This window comes from Quercus lobata, chromosome 5 (genome assembly GCF_001633185.2).
Source record: "Quercus lobata isolate SW786 chromosome 5, ValleyOak3.0 Primary Assembly, whole genome shotgun sequence".
Taxonomy (NCBI): domain Eukaryota; kingdom Viridiplantae; phylum Streptophyta; class Magnoliopsida; order Fagales; family Fagaceae; genus Quercus; species Quercus lobata.
In genome coordinates this window covers 77,587,510-77,596,614 of record NC_044908.1, presented here as the reverse complement: position 1 = coordinate 77,596,614, position 9,105 = coordinate 77,587,510, and positions in this window count along the sequence as shown.

Sequence of the window (9,105 nt, the reverse complement as noted above, 5' to 3'; positions counted from 1 at the left end):
CTTCGATAACTTCGATAACACGTCTCGGTGTTATCTTGTGTTTTCATACTCTTTAAGTTTTCATTTTATTGTTGATGATGGATGAATATGGCTTAGGGTAGTGTTATCGGTTCATTGCGCTTATATACTCTTATTCCACACTTAGTCTAAGTTAGAGTAAAAGCAATCTAGCTGTAATTTTTATTTGGAGGTCTGAACAAACTCTTGTGTTTTAGTACAAATCCGAGCTTTCAAAAATATATATATATATATATATATATTTTTAGGTTGATTGGTGGTATAAGCTAGGGTCTGAAAGTGGGGTATTGATTATGTTGTAATGCAACTCAAATTCCAACATCCCACACCCAATTAAACAAACAATAAATCAAAACAAAAATTAAATCAAGCCCCAAAGAAATAAATACCTTTTAAAAAAAAGAAAAATAAATTATTAGTAGTGGAAAAATAAAGAATTAAAACGTGAGAACTTATATTGATCAATTTTGTTTTACCAAAGTACAACAAAAATGCAAGAAAATCAAGTAAAATCAATCTAAGCCATCCTATACCGTTAACAGAAGTACACGATCAAGTAAGACAATAAAAACGCAAAAAAATGTGACTATGGAAAATTATGAGAACTCCAAAACTTATGTAGCATAAAATAAAGAGTACAACAGGCTTTTTATATTATCTATAGATTAACATAAGTTTTCTAGAATCTAAAGATACATAAACATCTAAGAAATAAAATATTTTTTATTCTATCCAACGTGTAATGGGCATCCGAACAGGACTGAATCTTCTAGTATAACACAACACAATAATAAGTTGCTAGACAAGCCTTAATTAATTTTCACATGTGCAATGGCCCATTACCACGTGAAAATGCAAATACCACCACCGAAATGTATCCCCACCCAACAAAAATAATGCTCAAAATGCTTCTTAGTACAACGTTTGCATCATCTTCCTTAGTCAGTTTTAGGTTGCCCTTGAGCACGTTGAGATCATCTAGATACTCCAAACGGGTGCCTGAACTAGAATATGTGACTGAGCAGGCGTCCGTGCGAACCAAACGTTGCATTCCAATTTTGGTTTTAGGTTCGTAACTTGGCTTTGATACTTGTTGTTTTACCTTCAGAAAACCGACCTCGGTGAAACCTCACTATTTAACAATTTAAAGGGTACATCCATATTCAACATATATGACGTCGACTTTACTGTTAAATAATTTGGCTCAATTTATTACTTGTTTTTTTAATTGCTTTGGGGTGGAAGACAAGGCTTTCTAGAAGCTAAAAGTTAAAAGCTGGGCTTAAAAAAAAAAAAAAAAAAGTATATTTTATTGCCCTAAATAAAAATTTATTATATTTTATTTATATTCAAATTTTATAATATTGATTTATTTACATAATTATATTTGATAATATTATACGATCTATTGAGATCTAAATTTTTTCAAAAAAGATATATAATTAGGTTAGAAATTTTAATATTTAATATTTCAAAGTTTGAGTAATTTATAGGGAAATAATCCATAATTGATTTTCATTTTAAGAGGAAAGTGTTCACAACTCCAGGTTACCACTCAATCTTATATCCCAAATGCCAAAATTTTTGATGTTGAACCCTCTAAAAAAGCTCAAAGATATGAACCTAAATAAATGATATTGTTTTCTTAAAATGTGATCTTGGATTATGATGATTAATATTCTATTAATTGACTCAATGAACACCTCAAACTTAGGTCATATCAATATAGAAGTCAGGATTAAAAACAATCCTAATCTAAAAATCAATTATTAATGATTTCAATAGCACAAAAGTAGGACACAACTTCGTTGAGTTAAAGTTAATTTATGAAATAAAAAAATTGTTTTAATAATTTTTTTAACTAATAATTTTATTATATTTAGCACCCCCACACCCCCCCCCCCCCCCAAAAGACAAAATTTTTGGCTCTACAATTTCTATTAGGAAGGCTTTCTTGGATTTAGGTTAATATGGAGATTGCTTGGTAGAATTTGAGTAAATGTGGAGATTTGTTAGAAATTAGAGGGAAAGTTTTATTTCTCGTGAAGGAAACTTTTATTTCTCATGTAGTTTGCTTGGTCCATTGGTTTTACTTATCCACTAACAATTTTGATATTCCTTGTCTACCAAATATTGAAATTTTATAAATAGGCAATCACCAAATATTGAAATTTTATAAATAGGCAATCCTACAAAGGTTTTGGTAGTTTTGGCATAAGGATCCTCCTATGACTCTTAGAAAACACAAAGTAAGTCTATCGAATTAGTTCGAAAGAGCTATAAATAGGATTTGGTATTTGTCAATGTTCTTTGAGTGTGTAAAGTGTGAACATTTTATAATCATTCCTTTAACATAGATCTAAAGAGAGACTTGTTTGTTTGTGACATATTTCATCATAACAATGTTCACAATCAATCTTGTGTGAAGGTTCTATTCGAAAATCTGAAAGTTCAAAAACGTGTATAAAACACCTTTGAACGTTTAGACCCCCAAATAACAACTTAATCAATTCAAGCAATATGTCAAACAACTAGTGTGTGGAAACTTAACATATGCTATCATATGAAATTGATTAAATACTATCTAAGCCATAACAAAATAAAATCCACAGCAGATAATTTAAAGGCAAAGATAGAGGAAGGAAGATGCAAACACAAAGACAACACGCGATGTGTTATCGAAGAGGAAACCGAAGTCCTCGGCGAAAAACCTCTCCGCCGCCCTCCAAGCGGTAATCAATCCACTAGAAAATATAGTTGGGATACAAGGACAGCAATAGACCCTCCAAGCCTAATCTACCCAGTGCACCTAAGCCCTCCAAGCTTCTTGCTCCAACGAGGTTGCGCCGAACCTTTTTCTTTTCTAGCTTTCCGGATTCCGCTACTAGACCATAGCATCAACCAATGAAGATTGGTTCCTTCCTAACTGCTTCCTAGAAATCCAAACAGCAGACTCACAATGATGATAATGGTGAGAACCTGGTTTGGTATAATGCCTCTCAAGGATTTAACAATGGAGAGGAAGAGAGTTGAGGAATTTGAAGAGATTCTAAGGTAGAGATTGTGGGTGAAACAATCTGGTTTTTCTTTAGGGTTTCTCTCTCAAAATTCTCTCTGGAAGCTCTCTTTCAATCGTGGGTAATAGGGGTATTTATACTGGAGTGGAGAGGAATGTGAAACGTCAGAATTCTACAAAACAGGGGTGGCTCGCGGCTTGACCTCGCGGCTTGACTAAGTCGCGAGATCCAGTCGCGAGATAACCGTATGGCCAGTTGTCCTGTTTTGTCCTGTAGTGCTCCAGCTAGCAGACTGTTCACCTTCCAGCATGCTTGGCACGTGAGGTTGCTTCTGGCGGCTTGAAGCCGCGAGTCACCCGCGAGACCCAGCCGCGACACTCTGTTTTATTGCACACTCTTGAGCAAACTTCACTCTATCTCACTCACTACCCTTACATCAAACCCACCTAAATACAGGGTTACTAAATGCTGAATTACAAGCAAATTTGGCACGGAATAAAGCCAATTAGATGGTTGAATAAATTCAACCTTACAATCTCCCCCTTTGGCTATTCCGTGACAAAACCCTAAAACAGACTCTAGACTTAACATGTGAGTTGGGAACAGTTGAACAAAACTCATTCACACCTAACTCTAGAAGCTGTGAAGCACTTGAATCATATGAACATAATACTCCTGAAACACAACAATACACCATGATCATTGTAAGCAGAAAATTATAAAAAGCATATGAAACAGGCAATATTTGATCAAGCAAAGATGGAGTTATGAAACAAACCATGGCTTGATCAACCAAGTGAACACCACAAGGTAGTGATCACAGTGCTCATCCACACTTGGAATGAACACAAGGACATACAAGTTAACAAGCACAAGGCAAGACACTTGTATGCACAACACTCAACCAATGCATATCACACAAGGCATATGCATCTAGGAACAATCCTACAAGGGCACAAGAGTGACAGTACATAAACTAAAATGCATACCATTTAGATTAAAGTACTGATTTCAACAAAGCATAAAGGTTGCACTAGGCAAGGTACAAACCATAAAGCCTACAAACATGCAAAAGACATAAACCCTAAAAGCTTACATAAGCACATGGATACAAAACACTAAACATCCTGAATAATAGTTTACAAAAACACAATATATCAAACTTTAAACCAAGAGTATAAGTTAAGAGTTAGAAACAATACACCAAAAAAAAACATAGTGTATCAAACCCATAAACCACTAAAAGTACTTAAAACATGACTCCCCCTCAACACATTACTCCCCCTTAAGGGCTGCTCTTCTGCTTCTCAGTCCATCCTCAACAGAAACATCTCCCCCGTTTTGTCAGGAATGGCCAAATGGTCAGTGTTCAGGCTGAGTGGTGAAGCTGTCAAGTTTTGCAGACAAAACATCAATCTGATCCTGCATAGCTTTCATCCTCTCAGAGTGCTCAGTCTGGACTTCTCTGATCCCATCAAGTCTTTCCAGAATGATTTGGAAAGCATCTGGAGGAGTATCTGAAGAAGTTGATGCTCTGGGTCTTTTGCCACTCCTCCTGGGTGTTGAGGTTGATGGATGCCCGGCTGCCTCTGCTTCAGTCTCCATTGGGACACCTTCTCCTTCATCACCTTCATCTTCTTCTCCTGGAAGTCTAACACTTATCCTTTTGCAGGTAAGCCTGTTAATTGCAGAAGGTGTGGACATGGGACTGATGTCTTGTGGGATAGGAACACCCTTCCTTCTAAAAATCCTCATAAGCAAACTGGGAAAGATCAGTTTTGGCCTAGAGGTTGTTCTTGTCTCATCCACAATGATGTCATATATGTGGGAACTTATGTCTATGAAGTTCATTTCTTTGAGATCCATCAGAAAGATTGCTCTAGCACAATTGATGGTAGTCAACTTCTTAATGGGATAGAGGTTAAACATCATGATGATTGTTAGGCACCTCATGTCCACTGGAAAGGCAGTGGTATTCAAACATTTTCCTTCTCTCTGCCCACCTATCCTTTGTTGAACTGTTTCAATGGATACACTCCTATCCTTGTAGTTGATAAACTCCTCATCATCTAATCCTTCAAGTCCTAGTGCCTCATCTATGACATGAGCATCTACAATGAATTCTTTCCCTCTAACCCAGCAGCTTAACTCATTCTCCTTTATCACAGCATTTGAGTAAAATTCCCTAATCAGGGGTTCACAAACTACAGGGAAATCACTCAGAAGTTTTTCCTATCCTCTACCTTCAAAACAACTGGGGATAAAGGTTTGTCTTAAATCCTACAAATCAACAAATCTCTCTTGAATAATTCCTGCACTCAAGAAGTTATCCCTGTATCTCTCAAAGTGATGAACTAACCTAAAAAGCTTAGAATCCATTTTCAACCTTTTGTCAGCCTTCTTCGCAGTAGTTTTCTTCTTAGGAGGTGAGGGAGCCATCTGTGATCAATCAGAAGAGGCCACAACAATACAGAGCAATATACGTGTAAAATAAGTTAGTCTCATGTAATTATCAAAGAGATATCATCCATACAACTGAACTTGAAGCATTTAAACACAGGCTATTTAGATCAATCACATGGAAAAGCAAGCCTAAGATAGGAAATACACATAACAGCATCAGATATAGAAACTAACTTAAAGGCAGTTATATGTCAATGAGACAAAAACTTAAAATGATATGACACATAAACAGTATTGTGAAGCACACATATGCTCCCAAAAGATTAACACAAAAGAGCAGGTATATTTAGCACATTAAACTCACAACCCCAAAAAAAATTGAAACAACTCAACAGCTCAAAGATCAGTGAAAATCAAAGAATCACATAGCTAAGCACAGAATGAAGAGAAATAGTGAAACAACTAAGAACAAATCACTTCTAGCAGCAGCATTCGCAATCTGAGCGTGAACAAGGAGCAAATTCCGAAACATAAACCCATTTCTAAAACACAAATATATGCGAAAGATCAAAGGGAAAAACACAAAATCAAGTAGAAAAGAGTGGCAGAACAGAAACCCCATACCTGTGACTTGAAGATTTTGAGCTACAAGTATGCAACAATGGAGATTGGAAATGGGAGCACGGAGTGTTTGGGAGGGAGAAGATGAACAGTCACAAAAATTCGAGGGAAAAACTGAAAATGATTTAAAAACTGCTCTTATTTCTGTAAGACACGCGATTTTCGCGACTGGAAAAAGTCGCCACATAGTCGCCAGCGTAAGCCGCCAAAACACACAGGACCAAAAATTTGAAAATTTTTCTAAGTGTTTTTCGCGACTGGAAGGTCTACCCGCGAGTGAGTCGCGAGCTGAGCCGCGAAAATCCCTGAGTAACCTCGCGACTGGACCTTCCACTCGCGAACAAGTCGCCAGAAATTACCAGCGAAGGTGCGACTGAGGCTCGCGACTTGACATACCCGCGACTGAGCCGCCAAAACAGAGCAAGACAGGATTTTTGAAATTTTCAGATTTTTCAAGCAAAATACTTTCCAAAAACACCTAAAATACTCAAAAATCTTTTTGTGCTTGAAATAACAAAGATTGAGCATGTGAAAACACATTTCATCAAGTACAATCACACAAATGAATATGGCATTTATTGAACATAAACTTGTGTGTTGTGTGTGGATATCAACAATGAGATAGTCCTTAGACTAATGTGAAGCTTCAATGATCAATTCAACCAAGCCATACACAATTAGCACTAGATCATGTGACCCATCTCAATTATAGAAATATGTATATATGACTTCCCACATAAACTTGATAACTTGATTTGGAGCTTTACATTTGACTCCACATTCAAACATAACAATTGACCTTTTTGATCTTTTGAGTCAATCACCCCTCATTGTGAGAGAGATATAGGATATTTCACTTTAATGAATAAGCCTTTGGCTTTCTGAATAAACATTCACTTCAATATAAAGTCGCTTACCCTTTTTCCTAGTCAAATACTAGAATGTGCGACAGGCTTTTGCAGCTCAATATCTCTTTTCAATTGGAGATTTACATTTGGTGAGCTCTTTTTAGCAAAACAAAAATAAAGAGTGGGAAGATATATAGACACAAGTCTATGCAAGTCTCAAGATCAACAAAACCATTCACTAATCATTCATGACAAGTTTGAAGATCTATTTACAACAATCACAAAGATTTCAAGATTTTTCCCACTGTGATATAAGTGCATAAAGACAAGCAATGCTTGAAAATGCACAAAGCCATTAGCACAAAGGTACAAGGCAAAACAAGTTTTGAGACAAAAACTCAACAAAGTCAATCAAGCTTTTTGATTTTCTATTTTTATGTGTTTTTTGGATTTTTGACACAAGAAACAAAAAGATTGATAAAACAAAATTAAAGAAATGTACAAAAAGACAAACAAACAACCAATAGCAAAAATAGCAAGCAAAACAATCAAACATAGTCACAAAGCATAGGAAGTATTGATGCATGGACATGTTGTAATGCTTATGCATGAGTACCCTTATTCACCCTCACGTCACTTGCGTTTGGGGTGATTTCCTTATAGGATTGGGTACGGGAGTTAGGGCTTTCAAACCTTCGTGAGAAGCTTTCCAAGCAGTTGGTGAATGCACCAATCATCTTCATCACGTTCATCATTCCGGGATCACCATTCTGATCTCTAGATTGATCTCCAGCCCAACTTCTTCTCTCATTTCTAGGACCTCCTGACCTTTGAGGGGTTGCACTATTCTTTGCTCTCAGCTTTTGGCAATTTGGTCGAGTATGCCCTTGAAGTCCGCAGTAGTGGCACACATAAGTTCCTCTAGGACCTCTTTGGGGTCGAGGACGTGACTTGGCACGAGATTCAGACCTGCCTGCTAACAGATTGTGATGATTTAACATCCGTTGGTTCACCAAATTCTTCTTCTCCTTCACCTCGAGCTTTTCACCAGTAGAGTCAGCTACAACTGGATTTTTGGCCTTTACAAACTTTACTTCTTTTGTGATATTTCCAGACGAACTACCTCCTCCGGTATATCCCAATCCGGATTTGTCTGAAAAGCTCTTTTGAGATGATATAACATCATCTAGCTTCTTGGTGGTAACCCTCTCTACTTTAGCATTAGCTTGCACAACCTCACTCTCAAGAAACCTTACTTTTGTGTAAGCTTCGGACAACTCTCCATTCAGAGTTTCTATCTCACACTTGGCCTCCCTATATTGGATTAGGAGACTTTTGTAGTCCTCCTCAGCCTTCTTCATTTTTCTCACAGCAGCCTTGGCCACCCTTGTGTATTTCCCGGACTTCTCCAAAAGTAAGTTATAATTCTCCTGAAGATTCGCGTTGCTTCCATCTACTTCAGCATCCGATTCTTCAACAATTCCTAGTGATTCATCATCACTATGTTCTCCAAGGTCTTGCACAAGCAGATTCAGTTCATCTGACGACTCAACATGAGCAATAGTCATAAAAGCCGAATAGTTCCCCTCTCCATCACAGCTCTCTTCAGACTCTGAGTCAGACGAATCCGAGTCACTCAAGGTCGTGGCATACACTTTACCTTTCGATTTCAAATAATTCGGACATTCCTTTTTGAAGTGTCCATGCCCGTTACATTCGAAACAAGTGACACCTTGTGTAGGTTGGGATTCTTTTCCATCTTTCCTTTTGAATTCCCTTTTCTCCCTTCCAGAACTTTGGAATTTTCTTTTATCATCAAATTTGCCATTATTTTTGAATTTCAAAAACTTTTTGAAATTCTTGACAAGGTATGCAACATCTTTGTCAACCACATCTTCTCCCGATGAGTCTTGATCTTCTACCTTCTCATTAATGGTCTTTAGAGCAAGAGATTTACTCTTCCGTTGATTGGGTAGCGACATCTCATAAGTCTGCAGAGAACCCACCAGCTCTTGCACTTTGATGTCATCGAGGTCCTTGCTCTCTTCTATTGCTGTCACTTTAGCTCGAAAACTTTCCGGCAATGATCGAAGGATCTTTCTTACAATCTTCGAGTCCTCCGTTTTCTCCCCCAAGTTGAACTTGCTGACAACCACTTCATTTAACTTCCCATAGAAAGAGTCAAAAGACTCATCCTC